General features: G+C 36.1%; 2 protein-coding genes across 4 annotated transcripts in view; both read right to left on the bottom strand.

The window, feature by feature from the left end:
- Positions 1 to 26,972, bottom strand: part of RAP1B (RAP1B, member of RAS oncogene family) — a 43,956-nt gene that overhangs the window by 10,507 nt on the left and 6,477 nt on the right. The gene's annotated exons all lie outside the window — the stretch shown is intronic.
- The window catches only part of MDM2 (MDM2 proto-oncogene), a 198,706-nt gene that overhangs the window by 165,277 nt on the left and 6,457 nt on the right, over positions 1 to 26,972 (bottom strand). The window lies entirely within an intron of this gene.

The raw sequence follows: 26,972 nt of genomic DNA, 5'->3' as shown, positions 1-26,972 counted from the left end.
GTGCTTCTTATATAAATTAGATATTCAACCAAATAGTTTAAAAAAATGATTACTCTACCATACTAATATACGTATTCGATAAACAGACTTACTAAACGGATGCTACTGGTAGGGTTCTTTATACCACATCAGAGGTAGAAAAAAACCACAGAATTACTGACATGACTTTCAGCCCTAACCTAAATTCAAACAGAATAAAATATCTGCTCTATTAAAAAAAAAAAAAGGGAGGGGGCTGAAAAACAGCACGAAGGGGTATATTACTGGTTATAAGATGGCAGTAACAGGCATGTTTAACTCCCTTTCCTGAACTACCTGTAATCTTGAGTCACAAGTAGTTGAGTGCCTACTAAGTGTGGGGATATATACAGTCAATGAACAAAAAATTCCTGTCTTCACTAAGCAATATTCCAGGAAAGATAAACAGGCTAAAACAAAGGTCTGCAAACAAATCTAGTCAATCACCTCTTTCTGTACATAAAGTTCTGTTGAAATACAGCCATGTCCATTTATTTGTGTAGAATCTGTGGTTGCTATCCTGCTGTAATGGCAGAATTTAGTAGTTATAATATAGGCCATCTGGTCCACAAAGCCTAAAATATTTACTATCTGGCATTTACAGAGAAAATTTGCCAACCCCTGGGATACATGAATGGTAAATGAGTTAGCCGAGAAAATGGACCAAATATCTATTCCTGAAGTGGGGGAGGTACAAAGAGTCTGAAAATGGTTAGAAATCAGAGATAGAACTGAAGAGTATGAGCCCCAGACTGAAAAACGATGGCTTTCAGGAAGATGAAATAGTGGAATTCAAAACAAAACCAAAAAGAAAAAACCCATACCAAGGCTTATTACCATCAAATTTCAGTACATGAAAGATAGAGAAAGAAGATCCTAAAAGTTTCATGGCTAGGGAAATAATAACAAAGCTGTTACCATCCTAGAAAGAAAGAATTGGTCAATGGCCATGGGACAAAAGCAGCCACCAGAACAGGTTCTAAATCTTCTTAATCAAGAAAGACAGTTCTGTAGTCATAGTAACAAGTAACAACCATAAACAGAGCCCTCATTAAGATTCTTTTTTAAAGATTTTATTTTTTAGTAATCTCTATACACAACACAGGGCTCAAAGTTACAACTCCTGAGATCAAGAGTTGCACACACTGAAGCTTATACCAGCCAGGTGCCCCACACTTCATTAAGATTTAAAACCCTTCTACCACCCAGAAAGTTCCCAATGTGCCTCTTCCCAGTTAATTAACCCTAACACCCTTTTTCTTGACTCTAGTGGCTGCTTTATTTGTCAAAGCCACAACCTTTTCTAGGAAGAACTTCATGTGTTTGTTTTTTTTTTATAAGCTCCCAATATAACCTTGACTTTTGTACTTACATCGGCAAATGACAAAAACTGTGATATTGACAAGTGTGACTTAACCAGACTTATGACCAACTTCTGAAATGCCAAAATTAGTAGCTTAAGAGGAACTGCAACTACAGAAAAAATTATGAGACAAAATAACAATCAACAGACAACTTCTTTAATTGATATTCCGGGGCCTCAAAATAAAATGACTAAGATAGTCTTTCTTTACTTCCCCCTGCTCAAACCTCTGGAAGCCTACTCTCCTTGAATTATTCTGTCTCTAATCTACCCACACAATCCTATTCCTTTTGTTCTTTCCCCTTACCTCTGAAATGAACTACTTTTCTTAAAGGTTTCTCAGCAAAGGAACAATTATATTAGCCTCTTTAAAAGGCAGAACTATAGAAACAGAGTTTAGACATGAGTCTAGATTAAGTTGAATTTATAGTGAGGATTTTCTTCAATTTCAGGGAGACTGACAAATTTGTTTCAGAATTTCAACTTAATCACAAATAACTTAATTTCCTCTTTATAAAGAAAAATGGTTAAAAGCAGAATAGGAAAGACCAGACTCAAACAGCACAACATATTTTTAAAAATTGGTCTTGAGAGACCAAGAATCTACTTAGGAACTACACTATTTTAGAAGTCTTTCTTAAAGGTAGATTGGTCAAGATTTAAAATTGTAAGCAAAATAAAAATGACTGGATATGAAACAAAATAAAAATAGATGTCAGGAAACTGTAAAATATATTTTGTGGTAGACCCAATAGCTGAGGTAAAGGAAGACATGTTTGTTCTTTCTGTTAACTGGGCTCAGACCTGAATGGGAAACTTGAAATAAAAAATACTAGCAATTTAGGGGTGCGTGGGTGGCTCAGTGGGTTAAAGCCTCTGCCTTTGGCTCAGGTCATGGTCCCAGGGTCCTGGGATCAAGCCCCACACCGGGCTCTCTGCTCAGCGGGGAGTCTGCTTTCCCGACCCCCCCAACACGTGATCTCTGTCAAATAAATAATAAAATCTTTAAACAAAAACAAAAACAAAACTAGCAATTTAGAAATCTATAATGGGTGAGATTTTTAAAAGACCCTTACAAAGTGAAAAAGCTAGAAAAACAAAATGTCTTTATATTCTAAGAAATGGGAGCCTATGAGTGAGGACACATTTTATATAATGCAAAGAGAAGAGCCACAGGAAGGATCAATGTTCCATGTTTACTAAGCAAGAGAAGTACAATGATTCAAAATCTGTCCCATAATGCTGCTCAAAGGAAAACTTGAGCATCCAACAATTCCTGCCCTTTCTCCACTGGAGGTAGACGTGGACTAACTACATAGAGCCACGAGTGAATTTTTTTGGGTGATGGAAGTCTTCTAACACTGGTTGTAGTGATGACACACAACTGTATAAAGTTACTAAAATCCCAAAATGAAAACAATGACACAAATGATTAACATAAAAATTACCATTTAAAAATATACTATAAAAAGTAAACATTTATGGAATTGCATTTCTTAGTGAGATCACTGAGATCTGTTTCCCCAATTGCTTCATTTATCTATAGTAAATATTACCTGTTGCTAGAATTAGAATCAGGTTCATCCACATTATTGCTTCCATCAATAATCTGTTCCTTCTATTTCTTATGATAAAAAAAAATATCCAAAGAAAATACCCATTGTATAGCTACATGACATTTTCTTTACCCATTTATCAGGTGATGAACATGTGGATTATTTCTGGCTTGTGGATATTATAAATAATACTTATTGCGGGACCTGGGTGGCTTAGTCAGTTGAGCATCTGACACTTGATTTCAGTTCAGGGCATTTTGTGTCAGGGGAGGTAGCCCTGAGACTGAGCCCTATGTTGAGTTCTGCGCTCAGTGGGAAGGCTGCTTGGGATTCTCTCTCTCCCGCTTCCCCCTCTATCCTTCTCCCCACCTCTCTAAAATAAAAACAGTAGTGCTTGTCTGTTTGTTTTGATTTTAGTAATTCAAACAATAACTTTTATTACAGAGAGCCCTATGGTCATAGGAAATTTAGAACTGAAATTTTAAAATTTTGGTAGAGAAATATGATAAAGTTGTTAATAAACTTTCAAATCCAAAAATGGTGGCAAAATACATGTAACTTGCCAATAAGAAATTTTGTAACAAGCAATACTGGGGTAAGGAAATTCAAGTGAGCAAAGTCACTCAATTTTTATCAGTATTTCCTTACATGTCTAAAAAACTAAAATATTTTTATCTAAATCCTGATAAGTAACAAGGCTAAGGGTATTTTTTTCCTCAAAACAAAACAAAACAAAACAAACAGCAGTATGATAGCTAAGATTTGGACTAAAATCTGCTTTTCAAATAGGTGCCTTCTACTACCATCAGCATTAAATTGTTTACAGATTCTATGATTGAAATTTCAATTTCAGTGACTGACTAGGAATGGCCATTATTTCTGTTTTTAAAAGGACTCTGTGGTTCTATCTAGTTTTCGCAGAAAAGATAACCCTGTTCAGTAATGTAATGTCTGTCATTAGGGAAAAGGTGCTGGCATCTACGTATTTGTGAGCTGTGGGCAGGACCTTCCTGTTCAAGTGCTCTTAATGCCCACGAATGAGCACTTGAGAGTCTGAATTTCTAAAATTTCAGGCACAAATTTGATGGGGAGAGTTACATCAGAATTTCAAAGGGATCTGTGATAACTGTTGTTTGAGACACTGAGAATAACTGTTCTCTTTCACAGAATCCTAAGAGGGACAATTGACAGCACAGCATAGTGGTTCACAGCACCCAAGTTTCAAATCCTAGCTTTGTATAACCCTGGGCAAGTCATGAAACCATTAAAAGCTTCGCTTTCTTTATAGGGAAAATGGAAACAATAATATCTACATGACAAAGTTGTGAGGCAGATACACAAGAAAGTAAACTCCAGAAAAATAGGGAGTTTTGTCTGTTTTATTTCCTAGAACATGAACCAGTGCCTGGGGCACACAGTTCATGCTCAATAAATTAAGGAATGAAATGCAGTAATTTTAAGAGTCATTGGTGCCTTGCACATAGTAACAATCAAAAGGGAGCTTTTTAAATAATAGGACCAGTGGTCTGAGCTACTGCTCCAGCAGCCACAACTGAGAATCGCTGCTCTACTCTTATATATCCACTAGCTCAATAAAACATTTAAGAAAGAATACAAATAGGAGACTGCAGTCCAGCTTTTGTCTGAGGAAGTTTCTTCTAGGTAGGCAGAGATACAATATATAGGCTAAAACTATTTTCCAACCGTATTTAGTCGTCCTGTCACTATAACCAGTTTGGATCAACTGAACTATATTATAATTCTTTAGCTGTAGACTCTATAAAAGTTTACTACCATATTCTACTAAATCTAAGAGGCACTTAAAAAATACATTTTAGGGGTGCCTGGATGGTTCAGCTGGTTGTCTGCCTTTGGCTCAGGTCATGATTGCAGGGTCCTGGGATTGAGCCCTGTATCAGGCTCCCCTGCCCTTTGTGTACATACTCTCTCTTTCTCCGTCAAATAAATAAACAAAACCTTTAAAAGAATACATTTTAACATCTCTGCAACTAGAATGTATTACAACCTCCCTCCCATGTCAATACAAAAGGAAAAAGCTAAGTATATATCAGTATTCTGAATCATTTAAAGATGTAGTTCAGGGAGAAAGACTGGGAAATAATCCTCTTGCAAGTCTTTAAAAAACAGATTATTTCACAAAAAATTCTGTAATATTGGTGTTATCTCTGACCCTTAATATTAATTACACAAGTCAATTAACTTTACTATACCTCAAGTTTTGCAGACTGTAATTTTGACAGCCTAGGGAGAATCTCAGTACACTTTAGGAACAGTGAGAAAAATCCTGAGATTGTAATATAAAATGTATTTTAATTCCCTTGAATGTGTAAAACAGATATGTGATAATGTGGGGGATCATTTTTCTTCTACTTTTATGTTTTTTTTTCTGAGAGTTTTATTACTAATAAACAATTTATAAAATATACAAATGAAACCAAAAGTAAAAGAGTTGTGGAGTTGTCTTGTAATTAGCTCATGTTATCATTTATGAAAGCTGATAATCATTAGCATTTTAATTTTTATTTTTTAAATATTTTATTCATTTATTTGACAGAGAGACAAGCAAGAGAAGTTACACAGGGGAGTGGGAGGGAGAAGCAGACTTCCCACTGAGCAGGGAGCCTGATGTGGGGGGTCCAACTCCAGGACCCTGGGATGATGACCTGAGCTGAAGGTGGACACTTAATGACTGAGCCACTCAGGTGCCCCAATCATTTTTATACAGTGGTCATTAGTAATGCAAAAAACACCAAGTTTAGCCAGTCATTCAACTCACAATGAGTAGTAATTATAATACTTATGCTGGCAGAGAGAAGTATCTTTCAGATAAATATACTATTGGTGACAGTGCATGTTTAAATAAAACAAACAGGCAAGCTTAAAAGAAGAAACAATTTTTAATCCTATTTTTAAACCTTAATAACTAGTATGCTTATTCTTGAAAAGGGCTAAGAGATATTTATTGAAAATTACAAAATTAAACATATTGTTTTAAGTGCTCTACAGAAGAATTATCAACATAAATACTGACAATATTTACTCTAACAACGTAAATAGGAAATTTTAAACACTTTCCTCTCTATTGTCAAAGCAAAATTTATCTTTATATTAATTAGCATGCCAAAGAGTCTACCTAGAAAGAAAAGATAAGTAGGGTAGCGAAGAATTTAAGTTCTAAGTACTTTAACTGGTATGCCACAATCAAAGGATTGTATTCTGAAAAGCTTGCTGGTTTACCTTCTTGTACTTCAGGAGAAAATAAAGATTAAAACACAAGAAAGGATACAAAGTAAAATTAGAGTACTTGATATTAGAAATTACTAAGAGTTCTGGTAACCAGGTGTGGTTTTACTGCCACCTGGAAGAAACAGGAAGTACAGTTAAAAACATTTCACAACTAAAAAAAAAAATCTAGGGGCGCCTGGGTGGCTCAGTGGGTTAAGCCGCTGCCTTCGGCTCAGGTCATGATCTCGGGGTCCTGGGATCGAGCCCCGCATCGGGCTCTCTGCTCAACAGGGAGCCTGCTTCCCTCTCTCTCTCTCTCCCTCTGCCTGCCTCTCTGCCTGCTTGTGATCTCTCTCTGTCAAATAAATAAATAAAATCTTAAAAAAAAAAAAAAAATCCACATTGAAAGAAATCGTAGCAATTTTCAGGAAATTAAGGGCAACACCATAAGAAAATGTTAAATGAAAATGTCATCAGCAATGGGAATGCCCTGGTTAAACACTGACAAAAATTATGGTGCTATTGGTCAATTGTGAAACATTCTAGTTTGACTTTCTAATACAGGTCATGGGCTTTGGTTGGTTTACTTTTTTTTTTTTTTTTTTTGTGGTATTCCTTGTAAATAATGGCATTTATTTGTAAAATTTAGGTGCACTCTGAAAGTTAAAAGCAAAGTTAAGAATTGCTAATTAAAAATAATATGTCTAAATTAATCTGCATTTGAACTAAGCTTTAATCTATTAAGTTACCTATTGAGTCATTAATTAATGGGGTACTCTCAGATCCTTATTTTCTTCAGGTAGTTAAACAGGTAAAGAATGTAGTATATATACAAATTGAGCATGGTGGTTTTACCAATAATGCCATTTCTGACTTATACTTCTTCATTAGCAAGAAAGTGTAACTTCCACAACAAGCAGGCATTTGCACAATTATAAATATGAAGCATGATTCACATTACTTCTCCAAAAATCTAAGAGTAGAGATGAAGCAAACCAATTGGTTTAATAAACGAACTGAATAAGAAATACTTGGGGGGAGGTAAAAGTTGCATTAAAGATTGGGCGAGGGGGGCATATGGGTGGCTCAGTGGGTTAAGCCTCTGCCGTCAGCTCAGGTCATGATCTCAGGGTCCTGGGATTGAGCCCCACATTGGACTTTCTGCTCAGGAGGGAGCCTGCTTCCCCCCCCCTCTCTCTCTGCCTAGCTCTCTGCCACTTGTGATCTCTTTCTCTGTCAAATAAATAAATAAAATCTTAAAAATAAATCTCTTAAAAGAATTAGGGGAGGGTAATTTTGGGAATTACATATTTACATGTAAAGATTTCTAATTTTAATTACTTATATAGAGTTTCTAAAATTTGTATGACTTACAACCAACTCCTGATCAATGAAAGTAATTGACAGATCTTAGACTTTGCTGTATTTATTGCAGAACACTTGGATACCCTATTCACTAACTTTTTTAAAAGGTTATTTTATTATTATCTTCTACAACTTCCTCCATTTACTCTACAGATCTAGTTTTACTGGCATTTTTTTTTCCAGTTAATGTAAGAAGTTGTTTATTTCTAGTCTCAAAGAAAATCACAGCAAAGACATGAAGGGACAAGAAAACAAAACCTTCTAGGGCTCCTTGCCAAGTCAGGTTTCATGGGCTGCTTTGTAATTGCCTGAAATGAAAGTTGAGGAAACAGATGCAATCATAGTCTACCTGAAGTTCAGTAAATATATCCAAGATAGTAATTCATCAACCAGAAATGAACTGGAATTTTCACACACACACACACACACACACACACACACACACAAAAGGATGCTATGATTCTGAGAAAATTCTAGAGACTTTTGAGTCAGAAAAAAAAATTCAGTAAAATTTTAATCTAAATGTGTTCACTATATAAAAATACATATCCCAAAGCAAGTAAGTGACTTGATTATCTACCACTCTGTATTACATGTATTTTTCATTAATGAGACCTAACACAGACCCAACTTCAAATATTATTGACCCTAATTATGAACCATAAGAGTAATTCTAAAAAACACTGTGGAAATAAAGCATAAAAGAATGATAGATGTATTTTAAAAAACCATATATATATATGTATACAGTTTTGCATATATATATTTTCAAACTATATACACTAGTTTTTAACATCCACTCATCTACCGATGGCACACGGGCTGCTTCTATAACTAATGCTGCAGTAAGCACAGGAGTGTGTATGTCCCTTCAAATTAGTGTTTCTGTATTTTTTGTCAAGGAGATTAAGAATACACTTATCTTGATGAGCACTGACAAATATACAGAACTGCTGAATCACTATATTGTATACTTGAAACTAATTTAACACTGTTAACTACACTGGAATTAAAAACAACAACAACAACAACAAAAAAACTACACTGGGCGCCTGGGTGGCTCAGTGCGTTAAACCTCAGCCTTCGGCTCAGGTCATGATCCCAGCGTACTGGGATCGAGGCCTGCATCAGGCTCTCTGCTCAGTGGGGAGCCTGCTTCCCCCTCTCTCTCTGCCTGCTTCTCTGCCTACTTGTGATATCTGTCTCTCTCTCTCTTGCTGCCAAATAAATAAATAAATAAAAATCTAAAAAAAAAAAAACCAAAAAACAAAAAACTACACTGGAATTAAAAAAAAACAAACAACTCATAGCTTTTACTTAGTGTTAACATTTACTGAAGACCTACTCTTGTCCAAGAGCTGTGCTAGTACCTGAAGATTAAAAAAAAATCTAAGAAATGATGACTTATACCAACATTACTATAACATTTAATATTAAATATCAATATATAATGAGTGCCTACAACATATTAGGTATAGCTCTACCCAATGGGAATGAAGCAGTGAACAAAAGACTCTGTCCTCAGAATTTACAATGGGGTGTGGGGGGACACAAAATCAATATAAAACATGTTAGAAGTGATATAAACACTATGGAGAAAAGAAATAAAAGTAAGGTAAGGGGACTGTGAGAACGGAGGGATCATCTTACCAATATGGTGATAAAGGACTTCTGTTAAGGTGAAGGTACTATACAGGTGAGCCTCTAACACAGGTTTGAGCTGCCTGGGTCCACTTATACGCAGATTTTTAAAAAAATACAGTACAAGGGAGGGAGAAATGAAACAAGATGGGACCAAGGAGGGAGACAAACCATAAGAGACTCAATCTCAGGGAACAAACTGAGGGCGGCTGGGGGAGCGGGGAAGGATGGGGTGGCTAAGTGATGGACATTGGGGAGGGTACATGCTATGGTGAGTGTTGTGAATTATGGAAGACTGATGATTCACAAATCTGTATCTCTGGGGCAAATAATACATTATATGTTAATGAAAAGTAAATAAAAAATAAAATACAGAGAAAAAGTAAATAAAACAGTTTAGTACTGTTAATCTATTTTCTCTTATGATTCTCTAAAAATAATTTCCTCTAGCTTTTTTTGTTCTAATAATACTATACACAATATATATGACATAAAATATGTGTTAATGTTATCAGTAGGACTTCCAGTTAGAAGTAAGCTATTAGTAAAGTTTTGCGGGAGTAAGTTATATGTGGATTTGATTCTTAATCCCCACGTTGTTCAGGAATCAACTGTATAGCTCAGTACCCAAAGCCCCCTTTCAATAGACTGAATTTGTGTTTTCAAAAAAAGTTTCTAGCATTTGGCTTTATTCTGTTTTTTATTTTCAAATCAACATCTCTAGTAAGGTAATATGCCAGTTAATTTGTAGCTAAAGTTAAATTTGGATTTGGGAAAGTCACAGAGATCTGTCTAGAATCCACTGGAAAGCTCATGGCTAAAATACCCCTTCTTCCTCTCCTACCAGGAGCAAAAATGGGATTTCTGGAGCAATCTAAATGTAGGTGGTCTTATGAGGTACCATTATTCAATATGCACAAAATGCCCCACAGTCATTTCCTTTGCCAGCTCTATAGGGAAAGACATTCACAATCCCATCTCCAGCACCACCCCCTCCACTGTTATGTAGCAAGAATACTACATACGCAGATCAGGATAGAATGTTTCTGACTAGCAAATACTTAGAATGCAATTCTTACAAGGGTAGTGTCAAGAAAGATTTCTAAAGTATTCTTAACTGTCCCAGCCCACAATGATAGTTCCTCTTTCTGACAACCCACACCAAATACTTCAGCACTTGATTAAATACTGTCTTGTATTGTTTTCTAAGAAGAGACAACAAATTGTAGAAAGGAACATTATCTTAAGGTTTAAGAGGCTTGGCTCTATTTAAAAAGTTATACAATTTGAGATAAACCACTTTGTGCTCAATTTCCAGTTTCCTTGTTTGGAAAATGAGGGAACAGGGAAGGGCGAAGTACTGTACACAGAGTTGCCCTAGATGAGACATCAATGTCTGAAGCTGCAAGGTGTTAATATTAGGGAATAGTGTGAATTGTGGCCAAGGGGAATGAATGCTTATACAGCTAAAGTCATTCAAATTCTAAAAAATGTGAATATTGTGAAAACCAATAAAATCTATGTAAGGTATGATCTGGACTGTGAGTCACTAGTTTTCTACTTCTGGACTAAATGATCTCTAAGGTCTCTTTCAATTCCAAAATGTACTGTTTCATATACCAGGGTTCTGAAGAATTATATATGGACAGAACTTCTAAAAGTATCTTAATGTTATATTATTCCCTCTTCTTAATTATTATAAAAAAAGATATAATTCTATGTCGGTACTAACATTTAATGATAATGTAAATTTTTTCTCCCTAACTTCATAATGGTAGTTTCATATTACAGACATTTTAGGATTATTATCTTTCAAACTTAATACAGATAAAACTAAAATAAAGGGGCTGAAAATACAGGGCAACCTACAGATTCATAGGCTGCTCTCATGTGGGAAAATCCATTGATCCTAATGGGTATTCAATTGAGGCAAGATGCAAAGGCTTTCCATATTTTCTTCTTAGTTCTGGCATGCTAGTCCAACCTGCTTTGTACAAGTAAGGTCTTTTGAATTAACTCAAGATTGGGGATGGACACAAGGTCCTCTCTTGCCTAGGGTGGTAAAACATGGAATCTGGAAATAAGGGAACCCTAGAATTGACTACCTATGAAATTTACCAGAGGGTAGGCACTTATTCTCGGCTTGTATCTTAGTGTGTAAAATGCAGACAACGCTACACAGACCAATTTCACAGACTTAATGGACAGATTAAGTAAGAATATATATTGTCTATAAGAGTTTTAAGTGTTAGTCATTACTATCATCAACTAGATGCACAGTACTCCCTTATTTTTTCCTCAGTTTGGTCTAGAAATGTTTGTTGAATCAAGGAATGACTAGAGATTAATAATTCAGTTCCAACAAAGGAAAGAACTGTTTAGATCTTTAATAAAAGACCACAAACAAGTTACCTTTTGTATGTAAACCGCCATCTGAGTTCACATCAATTACTGACAAATGTCAAGAATCTCAGCTGAAAATGAACTATACAAATCTTGAAAAAGAAAATAGTCTTTATACTTGCCCTGTAGGAATGCAATTCCAGTAGAAAAGAAAATGCTCTGAAGCAGGAAAAGTATTTAAAACAGCAACTTTTGGATTCCAGAGACACCTGCTCTCAACCTCGTAATCTGATTTATTCTTTTAATCAACCTCATTAGTAAATGTAAAAAGGCTGTAAGAATCAAATCCTTGAAAAGTGGTAAGTGACATTGAAAAGCATAATTCCTCCCCATTAAAATATGTCATATAGAGTCTCCAAATAGTTATAGTCAAATTAGAAAATTTCCAAAACTATGGTAACTCAAGTAATCCTATCCTCGTTATTTTCCTACGACACCCACCCCCAACCATCCACTTTTGAAATTCTGTGATCTTAAATTATAAATAAAGGACTAAGTAAAAAACTTAACTACTGGTTCCTGAAGTCAAGTGACTTCTCCCACTGAACACTTTCTGGAAGAGACGATATTTGATTTCTCCTTTCCGCCTCCAACTCCCAAAGTAGTATTTTAGCAGCTGAAGAGGATTACTTGTTCTCTTTGCCCTCCTAAATAAAACTAACTAACTAAAATGTCAGGAGAACTTGGTACTAATCTGTTGGGAGACAATGAGAGAACTCAAAACTTTTGAGCAGATTTAAAAATTATTTTTGGAGGTCCAAACACTACCTCTCATACTCTCTTTTAAAAATAAAACTAACAATGGGCTACAAAATAAACAGAAAGCTGTTAAAATAATGTTACTTATCATATTTACTTTCTGAGTTGTGTCTCTCGTATTGAGGACAAACGGGAAATGCTTCCAATCTTACATTCTGCTGAGAAAAGTCTTCTCTGTGAACTAGATTTCTAAATCTTGTCAAGTGTAGAATTTGTAAACTATCAAACTGTTCATAGCATTTTCTCTATGACTGTATTTATAATATCTCAAGTAGGAAAAAATTCTTCCCTTGACCTTTTCATGGATTAATATTGCCAGTAAATAAAGCTTATTCCATCATATACTATGACATGCAAGTTAAGGTGTTTTCTAGCTTTATTACTGGAGTTACTACCTTTTGGTTTAGTACTTGATCATGTCTCTGAGAAATCATAGTACAACAATTTATCAGTAATATGACAAATGCAGAAGAACCTGTTTCTTAGCTTCCTCAGCCAAATCAAGGGATGAGCTGGTAGCTAAGTGACAAAAAAATGAAAAGTCTAACATGTTCATGTTTCGAAAATAAGAAGAAATAATGTTGGCTCAAAAATGACCTATTAGTTTCTACCAGATCCCTCTAAATATATCGAATTTATGTAGAACTCTCTACTTAATTTATGTAGAACTCTCCCCTGCTCCCAAGAGTTCTTTGACCTAAGAATTAGCCTGTCAGGGTTTTTTTTGTTTTTTTTTGTTTTTTTTTTTTTTGTCTGTCAGATCTAGCAGTAATTCTATATGTGTACATAGTGACTCAAAGATCGGCTGTGTATTCCAAACATAATTTAGGTAAATATGGATAGGAGTATGGAGATTAGCTTTACTACGGGCTATATATCTTAGAATCTGAAACACACATGCCTTATTTAACAAAGTTTTAAATTGAAAAAATGGTAAGGTAGGAAAATGTAGGTCTTAAGAGGATAGGCTTTAATCTGATTTCCTAGACTGCCAGTTCTAACTATTAGCTAAGTGACCCTGGTCATGCTATTTAGCCTCTAGGTGCCTTGTTTCCTTATCTGAAAATGCGAGTAATAATATCTATTTAAAGTTTTTAAGATTCAAATAAAATAACTTATCCCATGAAAATGTTTAACAAAACACATAACATAACATAACACAGTAAGAAGCGTTACTTGCTATTTTAAAAATCCCATCTATTTACAGGGTTCAACCTGAAGCACCTGCAGTGCCTCAAAAGCACAGTATATTACAGGAACCTGTGGACCTGGGGGAATTGTCACTAACACTTCTACTTTCTCCATTCCGTTACCAAGTCTGATCCATTCTACCTTGGCATCTCTGAAATCAACGGCACTCCCTCCCCTTCATTACCCTGTAAGGGCCTTCATTATTTCCCAAAGAGGAAAAGACGGGGGTGGGATGCAGGAGGCAAATATGAAGGAAAATATTAACTTGTCATACACTTGAATTTCAATGACCAGATTAGAGATATTTTAGTTTTGACTGTGAACACTAAGAGGTAGGGCATGCTAGAAATTTGAGAAAAAGGCAGTATGACAACTGTATTTTAGTGGCCTTTACAACCCAGAAACCGTTAGTTTAAAACATTAAAATGGGGGGAGGGATAGGGTGGCTGGGTGGTGGACATTGGGGAGGGTATGTACTATGCTGAGTGCTGTGCACTGTGTAAGACTGACGATTCACAGACTTGTACCCCTGAAACAAATAATACATATGTTAATGAAAAAATAAATAAATAAAACATCAAAATGGAGTGTTTGGACTGTGTTACCTCACAGTCAAGCAGGGTCTACAGAACAAAGTGCTATGTATACATCTAAGAGAATTCTCTGCCTAAAAGGGTATGTCAAGCAAGGCTTCACTAAATGGGTATTTAAACCAGACCAGTGGATATTTTAAACAGGGGAGTTCACTGGGAAATGAGGGCAATCTGGGGGAAAAGGATGAGAAGTGCATGGGGTCCAAGTGGGGGAGTAGACTGAAGAGGTAGGGAACCCTCTTAGCTTAAGAGTTTGACATGTATTCTTTTTTTTTTTAAGATTTTTATTTATTTATTTGACAGAGGTCACAAGTAGGCAGAGAGGCAGTCAGAGAGGCAGGAAGGGAAGCAGGCTCCCTGCTGAGCAGAGAGCCCGACATGGGGCTCGATCCCAGGTCCCTGGGATCATGACCTGAGCAAAAGGCAGAGGCTTTAACCCACTGAGCCACCCAGGTGCCCCTGACCTGTATACTACCAGAAACTGAGAGACAAAGAATTTGCAAGTTGGGAAATTGATATGAACATATCTGTGCCTTACAAAGATCACAGAAACTAAGTATTTGTTTTCTGAATTCTGGGAATTCAGTAAGAGGTTGCCATAGCTGAGAGACAGTGACCCAGGTTAGGGTAATGACAGAAGCAATCAAGAGAACATGGTGACTGACTAGATAGGTAAGGAAAGAAAAATATGATGCAGCATGATCAAACATGGAGAGTGAGGCCATTAAATCAGACTGGGGACTTAAGAGGAACAGACTCGGTTCAGGAGGTACCTTTTATCTTTTGCAATAGGTCTCAAAGACAGCAGGGTAAAAACTTAATAATAGTATGGACATGGTAGTAGCATCTTATTCCTAAAGAGACTGGAAAGAAGATGCTCACGGTCTGTATTCAAAAGGCTTCAGGCATAAAACAGAACACTGATTTGTTTAGCAAGATTATAATGTACCAGGTGTAATTTGTTCCACTCAATATTCCTGGCTTATTAATGTGAAATATGTAATTTATTTAGATGATTAGAAATCTCAATGTTAAGGTTTATAGTTTTAGTTGTCAAGTCTTCATCAAACGAAATGTGATGGAGTTTTTTTTGCCAATTTATGAGAAACGGAAATACGAACAGAAAATATTACTACTATACAAAACCAAAAACCTTTCTGGGCTTAATGAGTATCTCAGGGTAAAATACTCAGTGACTAACTTGTGTTGTACAATAAACCATAACACAAAAAAATCATTTGCCCACGAAGTGCCACACAGTGTCTTTACACTTGCTCTCTTTTCCTCTTTATGGGAAGCCTTTTGTAAACAGACCAGTAACTATCTTAGATCTTATTTTCTCATTTCTTTAAAAATAAACAAAAAACTACTGTTATGGTGACACCACTGTCAGTGTTTACTTTACATTCTTTTCTTAAGATCTAGTCTAAAAGAAAACTTATCTACGAAAAATCAACTAGAACTACTATAAGCAAAGTACAGATTCCCTCCTTCTTTTGTGGAAAAAACACCATTCTTTTTCAACTTCAACCTAAATTTTTCCATGGTCTTGCCTTCTCAAGTCTTTTCATAACCCAAATCTGATCTCTACATTTCTATATAGGTATATAGTGTTGGATACATTTGTTTTAAAGGCACAAGTAATTTTTCTACAACAATGTGGCCCAAGACATAAGCTGGCAAGTCCATAGGTTGGTAAAAAGAACCATTAAAAAGCTAAAATAACATCAAAGGATTCTATTCACATTCTTTTTTTTTTTTTTTTAAAGATTTTATTTATTTATTTGACAGACAGAGATCACAAGCAGGCAGAGAGGAGGAAGCAGGCTTCTGGTTGAGCAGAGAGCCCGATGATCCCAGCACCCTGGAATCATGACCTGAGCCGAAGGCAGAGGCTTTAATCTACTGAGCCACCCAGGCGCCCCTCTATTCACATTCTTAAAACAAGAAAAATAACGAGAGGATAACAACCAAGCAAACCAGTCCAGAAGAGTCTATTTTAGCCAAATATTAATCAAATTAAGGATGCTATTATTATTCTACATAGCCCCAAGAGGTAGAGTTAAATTTTAATCATTACAAAATGGGAGGGAACTCAAAACAAAACAAAAGAAGGAGGGGGGAAAAGGGAAGGAACTGGGTCATTAATGTCCTTTTTGGTATAAAGTATCAATATTTTTAATGGCACTTTTCCAACAATACCACCATGCATAGTGTATTTCCCAGAATAGTTAAGTCACTATGATCTAACTGCTGATAAAACTTAAAAGGATTTTTAGTAACTTGGAAGTTATACACCTGCTATTAGAGAGTTCTCAGCCATGGACTTCTCTGATCTTTATATATAGGCATATACAAGAGCTAATTCCAGCAAAGGTATGACCATCCTAGACATTTCTTTAGACACATGGTCTCTGCAAAGCAAATCTATGAGTAAAGCTTAAACTGCTGTAAAGGTAACTAAGGAAAATTTCAGGCCACCTCAGACTTTGCCTTATCTAATAAGCTACATCTAAATAAAGCATTAATCATCTGACAGAATATGCAATTTTAAATTAAAAAGTTGGGTAGGACCACCTTCTGTTAAGGTCACCAATGATATACAAATATATTCCTAAATGGATCAATTAATTAAATATACTTTTGTATTTTCATTTGAACATTAGAACATGTTCAAAATCATAGTCAGAAACTTAACAAATAAAAGTGAAAGTGCCCCAACACCTCCCTCCAACCAAACCAATCACCCAATTACTAGGCATTTATTACACTTCTTAAAACTGTGCCAACACAGAGACATGCAAAGGAGATGGCTACATCATAAAGTGGAGTCTAACCAGCAGTCCTGATTTAGCACTGTAAGACTCGTGTCTCAGGAAATCCTCGGTCCTGAGCAAATCAGGATGGTTGCTCATCTTAAGAGGAATATATCTTAATGGGAATTTGCTTCCTCTTATGTTTCATAATCTTCAAGATATGAAACTGGGAAGGCTTAAAAAACGTCTTGCAAACATTTGGGGGGCATTACATAGCTTGTCTTTTGCCACAACAGAATCCTACTCTTCTCTGAAATAAAATATGGAAATTAAAAACCAAACTGTGCAGCACCTAGAACAAGAGCTACGTTGAGTGTTTACCGTAACAGACACTATTTGTATAGTATTTACAACTTATGGTGTATCTTGGCGTGAGTTTTCTCATTTGGATACAAGACGAAGGACATTTCTCAGGAAGAAACATAGTCCCTTGCTTAATTAGGAGTACCTTTCATCTAATTATTATTTGAATATGCCTTAAGTGCAAGTCACTATGAAGGTTACAAAGATAAACAAAACATACTTGCTTTCAGGAAGTTTATAGTTTTGTAGGAAAGATGAGATAAAAATATGAAAAATATGAGAAACAAAAATATGAAATTTGAAGAGAGGTCAAGAACAAACTTATGAAGAAGGTGGCAAATGAACAAAAGGCACAGCATTTCAATAGGAAAGAACACATTAGAGAAAAGAAAAGTGAAAGCCAAAAGTACAGAAGGCAGCAAAATGCAGGAGTATGATTAGACTACCATAGAAAGCACAGTCTGAGTGATCTCAGGTACAAATAGGTAAATAAAACCAGCAAGACAGTCAGTCTACAGTCAACATAACATAGATCTCTGAGTACTGGTCAAGAACATGGTCTCATTTTATAAGCAACAGTACTGGATGATTTGAAGAGAAACATAACCGAGACTGAGAAAACTAAACTACTTTTTAAATGAACAAAAGCAGTTCTAACAGAAGCCTGGACAATACATCTAGAAATGTTAAGCATTTTATTGAAATATAATAAATATACAGCTTACTTTTAAAATGCACCAGTTTGGGGGCACCTGGGTGGCTCAATCAGTTAAGGGACTGTCTCTTGATTTCAGTTCAGGTCATAATCTCAGGGTCGTGAGACTGAGCCCTGTAGCGGGCTCTGCACTCACTCATCAGGGGGACTGCTAAGATTCTCCTCCCTCCTCCCAACTCCCCCCCCCACCAAAACAAACAAACAAATAAATAGCACAGGTTGCAACAAAAACCTATAATGAGATGAAAAAACTAAAATTAAGAAGTCAGAAACAATATACTACATAGAGAGGGAAATTGCAAGAGACTGAAAAAAGATCGCTAAGACAGTCAGCAATTCTAGCTTTCTTTTCTAAGACTGTATGAATACTGTGTACCTACCATGGGCAGACAGTGCAGATATCAGATGCATGTATCAAGGCTCCCTATTTTCCACAACAGAGTATTAGCTATCACACCATGTGATGTCCAAAGCATACCGAGATTTCCTTTAGCTAATATCGTTACCACATAACATGGCATCACTTAGCATATTTGCCTAAGATCTCATTTATGTGGACAAATGGAGCAGATTTATGGGGGAGGCCATACTTTTCCTCAAAAAACTGCTTTGGATCTGTCCACATGCATAAAAAATACTCAGTTAAGACTTAAATATCTCAGGGGGACTGGGTGGCTCAGTCGGTTTAACATCTAATTCTTGATCTTGGCTCAGCTCATGATCTCAGGGTTTAAAGATTGGGCCACATGTCAAGCTCTGCACTGAGCATGGAGCCTGCTTAAGATTTTCTCTTCTCTCTCTCCTCTTCCTCACCAACTCCCCACTCCCACATCCACTATCTTTCTCTTTAAAAGAAAAAAAAAAGTGTTCAATATCTCACGGCAAGGGATAGAAGTATAAAGTTAATTGCTGCATAACCAGCACTTAACACACTTGGCATACAGAAGGCAATTATCTGTTGAATGAATCAAAACCAGTTTCTTGCCCTAGAGGAGAGGCTGGCAAACTCCAGACCTCAGACCAAATCCCATTTACTGCCTGTTTTTTTTTTTTTTTGTAATTAAAGTTTTGTTGAAACACTGCCATGCAACTGCATACTGTTTATGGTTGCTCTGGTAGAAATGAATGGTTGTGACAGAGACTGTATGGTCCAGTCCCCAAAGGCTAAAAATTTATTATTTGGTCCTTTAGAGAAAAAGTTTGCTTATTATCTACCCTATATGGCAGACCCTGGAAGAAATAAAGATAAATCTTGTCTATTTATTCACAGGTGGCAAATGGGTTTTAGCTCAAACACCAATGCAAAATTAAACAGCTACCTGGAGTGCAGTGTTGAGAATGATTCTGAGACCAACTCTGGTCCCAAAGGGAAAGAGTATAGTCTCAATTATCAATGACTACAGGGGTTTAGAGGAAGGAGAAATAGGGTTACAACTCTAAAAACTTTCAAAAACTTTTGTTGTAGAATACTTTCATCTTAAAGAACTAGCAGTGTTGTCTGATAGTTTTACAAAGGTGATTAGTTGCAAACTAATATGCAAATTTCTCCCCACCCACCCCAACCCTGAAGGAATCACTGAGAAGGGTTTGCCTGAATGCTAAAGACTGTCTACCAAAAACAATGGTTTGGGTTCTGGCACAGTAGATGTTGCTCATTTTTACTATATTCATTCATTCACTCCATATTCACTCATTATTCACTTAGTCAACAGATTCAGTGGTTTAAAACTATTCCTGAGAATGATTAAACAGTATTATTAGGGGAACCTATGGCAAGAAGGTAAGTCCCCAACATACCCTAAAACTCTATCAACCTTTATAGATAAAACTGTAAAGAAGGGCATGCTGAGTAAGTACTTTTACATTAGAAGCTAAATCTATTAAAAATTTGCCCACTTTGGTTCTGGAAGTAGTTAATAAAGTAAATAGTTTCACACTGAAGGATTCATGCTACTGGAGCCCTGCAAAGTTTCCCTTTAATTTTAGAAAATTCCTTTGTTTGCTGGATGCACCTCAAGTACTTGCACCCTAGCTGCAAGGGAGGCTGGGAAAGCTAGTTCTTGGCATTTTTACTTTCTACAAAGCAAGGTTGTTGACCAAGATTCATTTAGACCTGTGTCTTTTCAGACACTGGTGAGTCTCTAAAAATAAATGTGAACACACTCATCCATACGTCTATATAAGACATTTTGAGGCAGATACTATGTTTCTGTTAGATAAGGTCTGGCCCATATGGGCCACACCCTAGCCTGACAAGGAGCCATGCATGAGATATCTGAAGAGGTGACCAAACCACTGCTGGGACTGGTAGGAAGGTCTCAAAGTCAGATCACATTTAACTCTCAAGACGAAGAAGCCTAGGAAAGCTAAGGGATATCACAGCAGTGGTCATCAGTGACATCTCTCATCATAGTAGGAATTATGTATGTGTGCACACACGCCACACATTTTTTTTTTAAAGGTTTTTAATTTTACTTAACACAGAGAGAGAGAGAGAGAGAGAGATCACAAGTAGGCAGGCAGGGAGGCAGGCAGAGGGAGAAGGGGTAAGCAGGCTCCCTGCTGAGCAGAGAGCCTGATGCAGGGGTTGATCCCAGGACCCTAAGATCATGACCTGAGCCGAAGGCAAAGGCTTAACCAACTGAGCCACCCAGGTGCCCCGCTCATTAAGTTTTTAAAAGTAGCTCTGGAAGACTCTGATAATACCTCCCTGTTCCTCCTTAAGACCCTAAGACCTATATCCCTAGCAAAGAAAAGTCAGGGTTCACCAGAGACCATTATATTCAACATTTTGCTTTCAAATAACTGTCCTGCAATTTTAATAAAGAAAAAGAGAGTCTGTTGTTCTTCAGGTCTGCAGAAATCAGATTCTTCAGTAAATTTAAATAACCTGCTCTTAATGTCTCAACTGCCGCCAAGTCACAGAAAGAGATACGATCACTTCAAAGGGATGACCAAGAAAGCTAACCATTATTTTTCTGTTCCAAGCTGAAGTCGTATTTTTTCCAAGTTTGCTGATTTGTCATTTAAGAATTTAACACTAACACCAAAGGTGCTCAGTAATGTCTTCTGAACAGGATGCAGAATGAGAGAACTACATTAACCAGAAATATCCCTATTAGGGAAAGTATTTGCTTTTATATATTTTAAGCAAATATATACTAAGTACAGTTTATGACCTGTTAGGGCAAAAGTAAAAGAAATCAGAGGTGAGGCACTTTAGTACCAGCAGGCAAATTAGAATTTATGGGTAAAGATTCCAGAATAAACCACACCTGATTTCATAACGGAAGACCACCACAAATGGGGAACATTGTTTAAAACCTAATTTTACAATCTGTTTCAACATAAGGCTGAATTCAGAAATAAACAGAATCAGTGTGTTCCATGAGAGAAGGAATAAATGACTGCAAAAATATTTTATTTCATTTTACTGATAACCTCCTAACTAGGATTAAATGACAAAGCTTAGTATGATTGCCCCCAAATGCATGAGAAACCATACTAAGAAAGCCATGATTTAGATTGTGGGTTCATAATTTGCATGACTAAATTACAATCTAAACGAAATTTCAAGGACAGGACATTCCTAATGGAAAATTCCCTAGTAAACCTGCCAAAAGTTCAGAGGAGAAAAATTAACCAACTAACAAAAAAGCAGTGGAAGCAGAGGTAGTTCCCATAATTTTCTCTGGTAATTTTAGTATCTCAAGCTAAGCAGCAGTTTAGGCTAGCTACTTAGTGCTAACACTGGCTTATACAACTAACTGCCTTACGAAGTTATTTTTGACTAAGTTCTTTCTTTTACACTTTACCATGTTCAGTTTCTTCAAAGACACTGATCGAATAAAATAAAGGCCATTCAGAAAAATAAAATGCATGCCACACTTTGAAGCCCTAAATAATGCTTCTATTTGGCTCTCTGATACATTACTCCACTTAACTTGCAAAATTAGTAGGTCAGTAAGCATTTTTTTTTAAGTCACTTCAGAACTTGCCTTTCTTGACAATTCTATAAAATAGAGGTCAGTATCCAAAAAATAGTATATACATGTTTGCATTCCTGGAAATTAGTATGTACCAAATGAATGGATAAAAGCAATGAGAACCAAAGTCTGGGTGTTAATTAGGTTGTTGGAATAAGGAGAGCATATGGGGAAACCACAAAAAGTGGGCAGGCACTTTCTGTAATCAATTCTGAGTTTCAAAGAAGCATCTTCAGATACTTCCTTCCTTCCATGTCAAAAATGAATGATTCCATCAAGAATCTTTAGAGATTATGTTAGTCCTGTAATAGTCTTATTTCAATCTTCTACTGTACTCAAACTTAACAATGAAATGTATTATATAATTCTTAGAACCCTTATGAACTGGGAGACAAATCGCATGATTATCTTAAAAGACTTAAAAAATCTATTCAGAAATTGTGGCTAAAAATATGAACTCTCAATCATTAAACATTTTAAAAAACCATTTATTATGTTCCAGGCACCAATATACACTTCCCAAATATACACCAATATACAATTTCCAAACATTTAATGGGACTCCTAGGAATTAGCTGGTTTTCCCATAACCTTAAAGATTCACAAGCCTAAGCAGTGCATTCCATCCTGAATCTGTGTCAAGAAGAATTCCTTGGCAGAGACTGTTTGTAGGCTAATTGCTTCAAAGTAACATTTTCAGACCCTGATGTCCTCCCCAAAGACACAAAGTAATAAAGAGTAAAGCATTTCCAACAATTTCAGATCCATTTCTCACAGTAATTTTTTTTATACAGCAAAAACTTCACTTAAGCACTATTATGAGGCTATAGTTTTTATTCATCCCATTTAGTGTGACTGTTTATGTTTCACTTTAGAAATATTAATTTGATTATTCTTACTAAAATTCAAAACAAATCTTTCCACAAAATTTTGAATTCCAAAGATCTGAGACCAAGAATTTTAAGGGGACCTATAATCCATTTCATAAACATCTACCATAGCAAAACACTCCTTTGAACATACTTTGCATATTCTAATTTCTGTATTGTTGCCCGTCCTGATTCACTGCTAGTCTAAAACTTACATACTCTTGATATCATGTACACATCCCACCTCATTTATAATTTCTTCTTTGACTGCTAGAGCTTATGACTTTTTGCTATTCCTTTGACTCTAAAAGCATTCATCTATATCACTCATTTGGGTATCAATTATTATTATTTTGAACTGCTATTTAAATTTCATATTAACTTTTAATGCCTTTGCTAAAAACCTTTTGTGCATAATTACTCAAGTTAATCCCAACATCCAGTAACTGAGAACAATTAGCTCTCAAAAACATGCAGTCACCAGGGACAGAAGCCCTAAATAATGAGGAATTATAGTTGGAAATAGATGTAACACTTCAAAAAATTAGTAGCCTATGATGGGAAGTGATAAAGAAATCATTCAACACCTTATATATTCTTTTCATTAAAATAAAAAACGTTTGGCACCATATGCCAGTTATTGGGATAACCACTTGAGATTGTGGTGGTGAAGTGACACTGCATTCCTGCTCTCTTGAAACAAATAGTTTGGAGGGCAAGAGAGAATAAATGGGTAAATGTAATTACAGATTATGATAAGAGCTAAGAAGATAATGAAGGGGATGCTCCTTTATATAGGTGATCAGGAGAAACCTCCCTATAAATGTACATCTGAGCCGAGATCTAGTGCTACTCAGCAGAATGGCAAAGAGCTAGGGAAAGATCATGCTAGAGAGCAGCTGTAAACACCAAACTTCAAAAGATGGTGGGCGGGGGCACCTGGGTGGCTCAATCGCTTAAGCATCTGTCTTAGGCTCAGGTCATGATCCCAGGATTCAGGGACCAGCCCCACATCAGGCTCCCTGCTCAGCTTTTCTGAGTCTGCTTCTCTCTCTGCCTCTAACCTGGCTGGTGCGCCCTCTCCCTCAAATAAATAAGTAAAAAAAAAAAAAAAAAAAAAAAGATGGTAAAGGGCCATCTTTGGGTCAAGATCAGAAAGAAGTCCAATATGGGTAGAGCTTAGTGAACAATGGAGAGAGGAGATAAAGTTGTGAAGTAAGCAAGAACTGGATCTGGCTTCTACTTTGAGCCACTAGAGTAGGTGGGAGGGGAGCTTGGACCAGAGGGTATTATATGATCTGATTTACATTTTTAGAAGATGATTTTTAAAATCTAGGTGGAGACTGAGGTAGAGGAGGACAAGAATGGAAACAAGTCAGGAAGGTCTTGAAGGAGTCTAAACAAGAGATGACTGGCTTAAACAAGGGTAGTATCACAGAAACACAGAATTTTAGAGCTCAAGAAGACCTAAACAGCCATTTAATCAAACTGGCTTATGTAAAGATAAATCCTAAGAGAGAGAGACAGAGACATTAACTTGTTCTCAGATTTATTACTCATGCTCAAAGTAATCAGCTAAAACTTGGGAGAAAAATAAGTGTCCAATTTAAGCACTGAAGGTTCAGAGAAAAGTGCATCATTAAGAGTCTGTTGGGGAGTAAAAGTAAACATACTCTCAATTTACACTGTTTACTGATGAAACTTTTACTTTAACCCCATAATCTCACTATAGATAGTATCAATTTATCTTCTACCCAAGACCATTTCTCAGTAGACAAGATTTATCAATCACTAGAGTATCACAAATGCTTTTCCAAGTGTGTATCATTCCTGTTAATCTGAACTCTAAAGTGAGTGCAGTTAACAGTAGCTTTGCTCATTAGAAAGACAATCTCTTAATCATCATCCTTATTCTTTTCTGCTCTACTTCCTGCCCTCCCACCTCTCCACTTCCTATTACCATCATCACTTTCATGTAAACAATAAAAAAAATGTTATGAATGCTCTTCTGTCCTTAAAAGCTTGCATATCCTGTCTTCTCTTTGTTGAAGGATGATGAAGTAAGGTGACAGGACTCTTGCAAGAAAGAAAAAAAAAGCCTAAATGTAAAAAATCTAAAACAGAGGAAATTACATACAATTTTTTCAGCTAGCAACTAAAACTGAACAAGCAATAGCCAGTGACAACCTTCGGACTAATTTGAATGTCCTGAACATAAAATATGACCTCAGTATGTTCCCTAATTCAGAAGAGATAGAACAGCTGACCAGGTAATTGTTTAATATAGAGAGAACTCAAGCTTCCTATTAAGTTCCCTCCCTCACTGGGATTAGCTCAGGCAGGCAGGAATTCCATAATGCTTATTCCTCAGAGCTACCCCAAAGTTAGCATTTTTACACTTACTCCTCTAAACCACTCTGCCTCTTCCGTCAATGCTGTCCTTACAACCAACAGAACTCAGATTCAACTACTCTTTCTTCACAGAACACACTCATTTTATTACCTCTAGGGGAATAAATGGCACTATATTTCCAAGAAACTAAGTACAGTATAATCTACAACTTACCTATCTTCTCTCATACTCTGAAACTTTTTAGATGAACTGAATGGTTAGCCTAAAAATCCTTTAAAATTCGGAATTGTGCTATGACAAATGGTTTATAAAAATAGTTGTTAACAAGGATTGCTACGACTATTCTCAAACAAGCACGAACAAGAAACTGTTTTCTCCCAAAAGGTAAGGATATTATAATTTGTTTAAAAAATATCTACTAAAGGTAGATAACACAGCAAATACTCAGGTCAGAGAGACATTATTAAACTTGAAATGGGAAAAAGTCCATAGCTTTTACTACAGGAAAGCTACTAAATACCCTGAACTCCTACGAAAGTCAACTATTAAAAGCTTTTTTAAGGTTATGTCAAAATCTGGGCACACAAGTAATCTATGTGCATGAGATATCAGGTGTACAAGTATTAAAACCAAGAAATAGGCTTAAAAAATACCAATCACCTAATTTATTACACAGTTCAAAAGGTTAATGGAATGCTCAAGGAGAAGACTATTAAAAGAGTCAATCTAGGAGGTGCTGGGTGGTCCAGTTGGTTAGGTCTCCCACTCCTGGTTTTGGCTCAGGTTGTGATCCTCGGGATCATGAAATCATGCTCCATGCTCAGCACAGAGAACCTGCTTGTGATTCTCTCTCCTCCCACTGCCCCTCCCACTCATGCTCACGTACCCTCTCTTTAAAATAAACACATCTTTAAAAAAAAGTCAACCTAAAATGATTATGTATTAATAAGAGATTTCAAGATGAAGTGCATGAAAATACTGTTTCACGTTTATCTCTGGTTCCTATTCTTATCTTCCCCTCCAACAAAAATATAAACTAAATAAATCAAAGACATTATACATTGAGAGCAAAGCATGGAAAAATGAGTAAACAAAAAAGTGAATTGTAAACACACAGCTGGGGATATTTTAGTAGCCTTTTCAGATAAATGTGGATATTCTCCTTTGATACTATACCAAAGCTTGACAACAGGTTCCAATATATTGGAAAGGAAAACCTTACCAATAAACTTGAGGTCTGCTTTAACATTAAAATCCATAGGTCTAGCTAGAACTTAGGAAGAATTTCTTATGTATGCATGATTTTGTAACATCATGCATTCACTGAACACTTGGAAAATACTTGTATAAAGAGTTATGTGGATCTTCAAATATTGACGCATTATATATTACTTTTAAAAAACCATGTTCATTAACATCACAAATATCTTCGGAAAAATTTTCTAAATATTGAGCAGTCAAGAACACTGTGGATGATACAAATGTTTCAAAATTCCAATTTTCACTTGAAAACTAGAACTTTATCACTGACCATAAATAGTGTTGATCTTTTCCTTAAAGCAACAGGCTCATTCTGTTTATTTCCAAGAAAATGTCAACCTAATACCCAGGTCCGAATAACTGAATAGTTTTTCAGTCATTCCTTCAAGGAAAAAAAGTATTTATGAAGAAAGCGGCTGGTTCAGCTTGCAACTGCAATAATTACACAAATGCTTTTCCTATAGACAACCATTTCACCCTCAATACGGCAGCAAAATAGTGTTTCAAGCATACTTTCCATTTTGTCATATTATAT

Source organism: Lutra lutra, chromosome 8 (assembly GCF_902655055.1).
Source record: "Lutra lutra chromosome 8, mLutLut1.2, whole genome shotgun sequence".
Lineage (NCBI taxonomy): Eukaryota > Metazoa > Chordata > Mammalia > Carnivora > Mustelidae > Lutra > Lutra lutra.
This window is presented reverse-complemented; position numbering and strand designations above follow the sequence as displayed.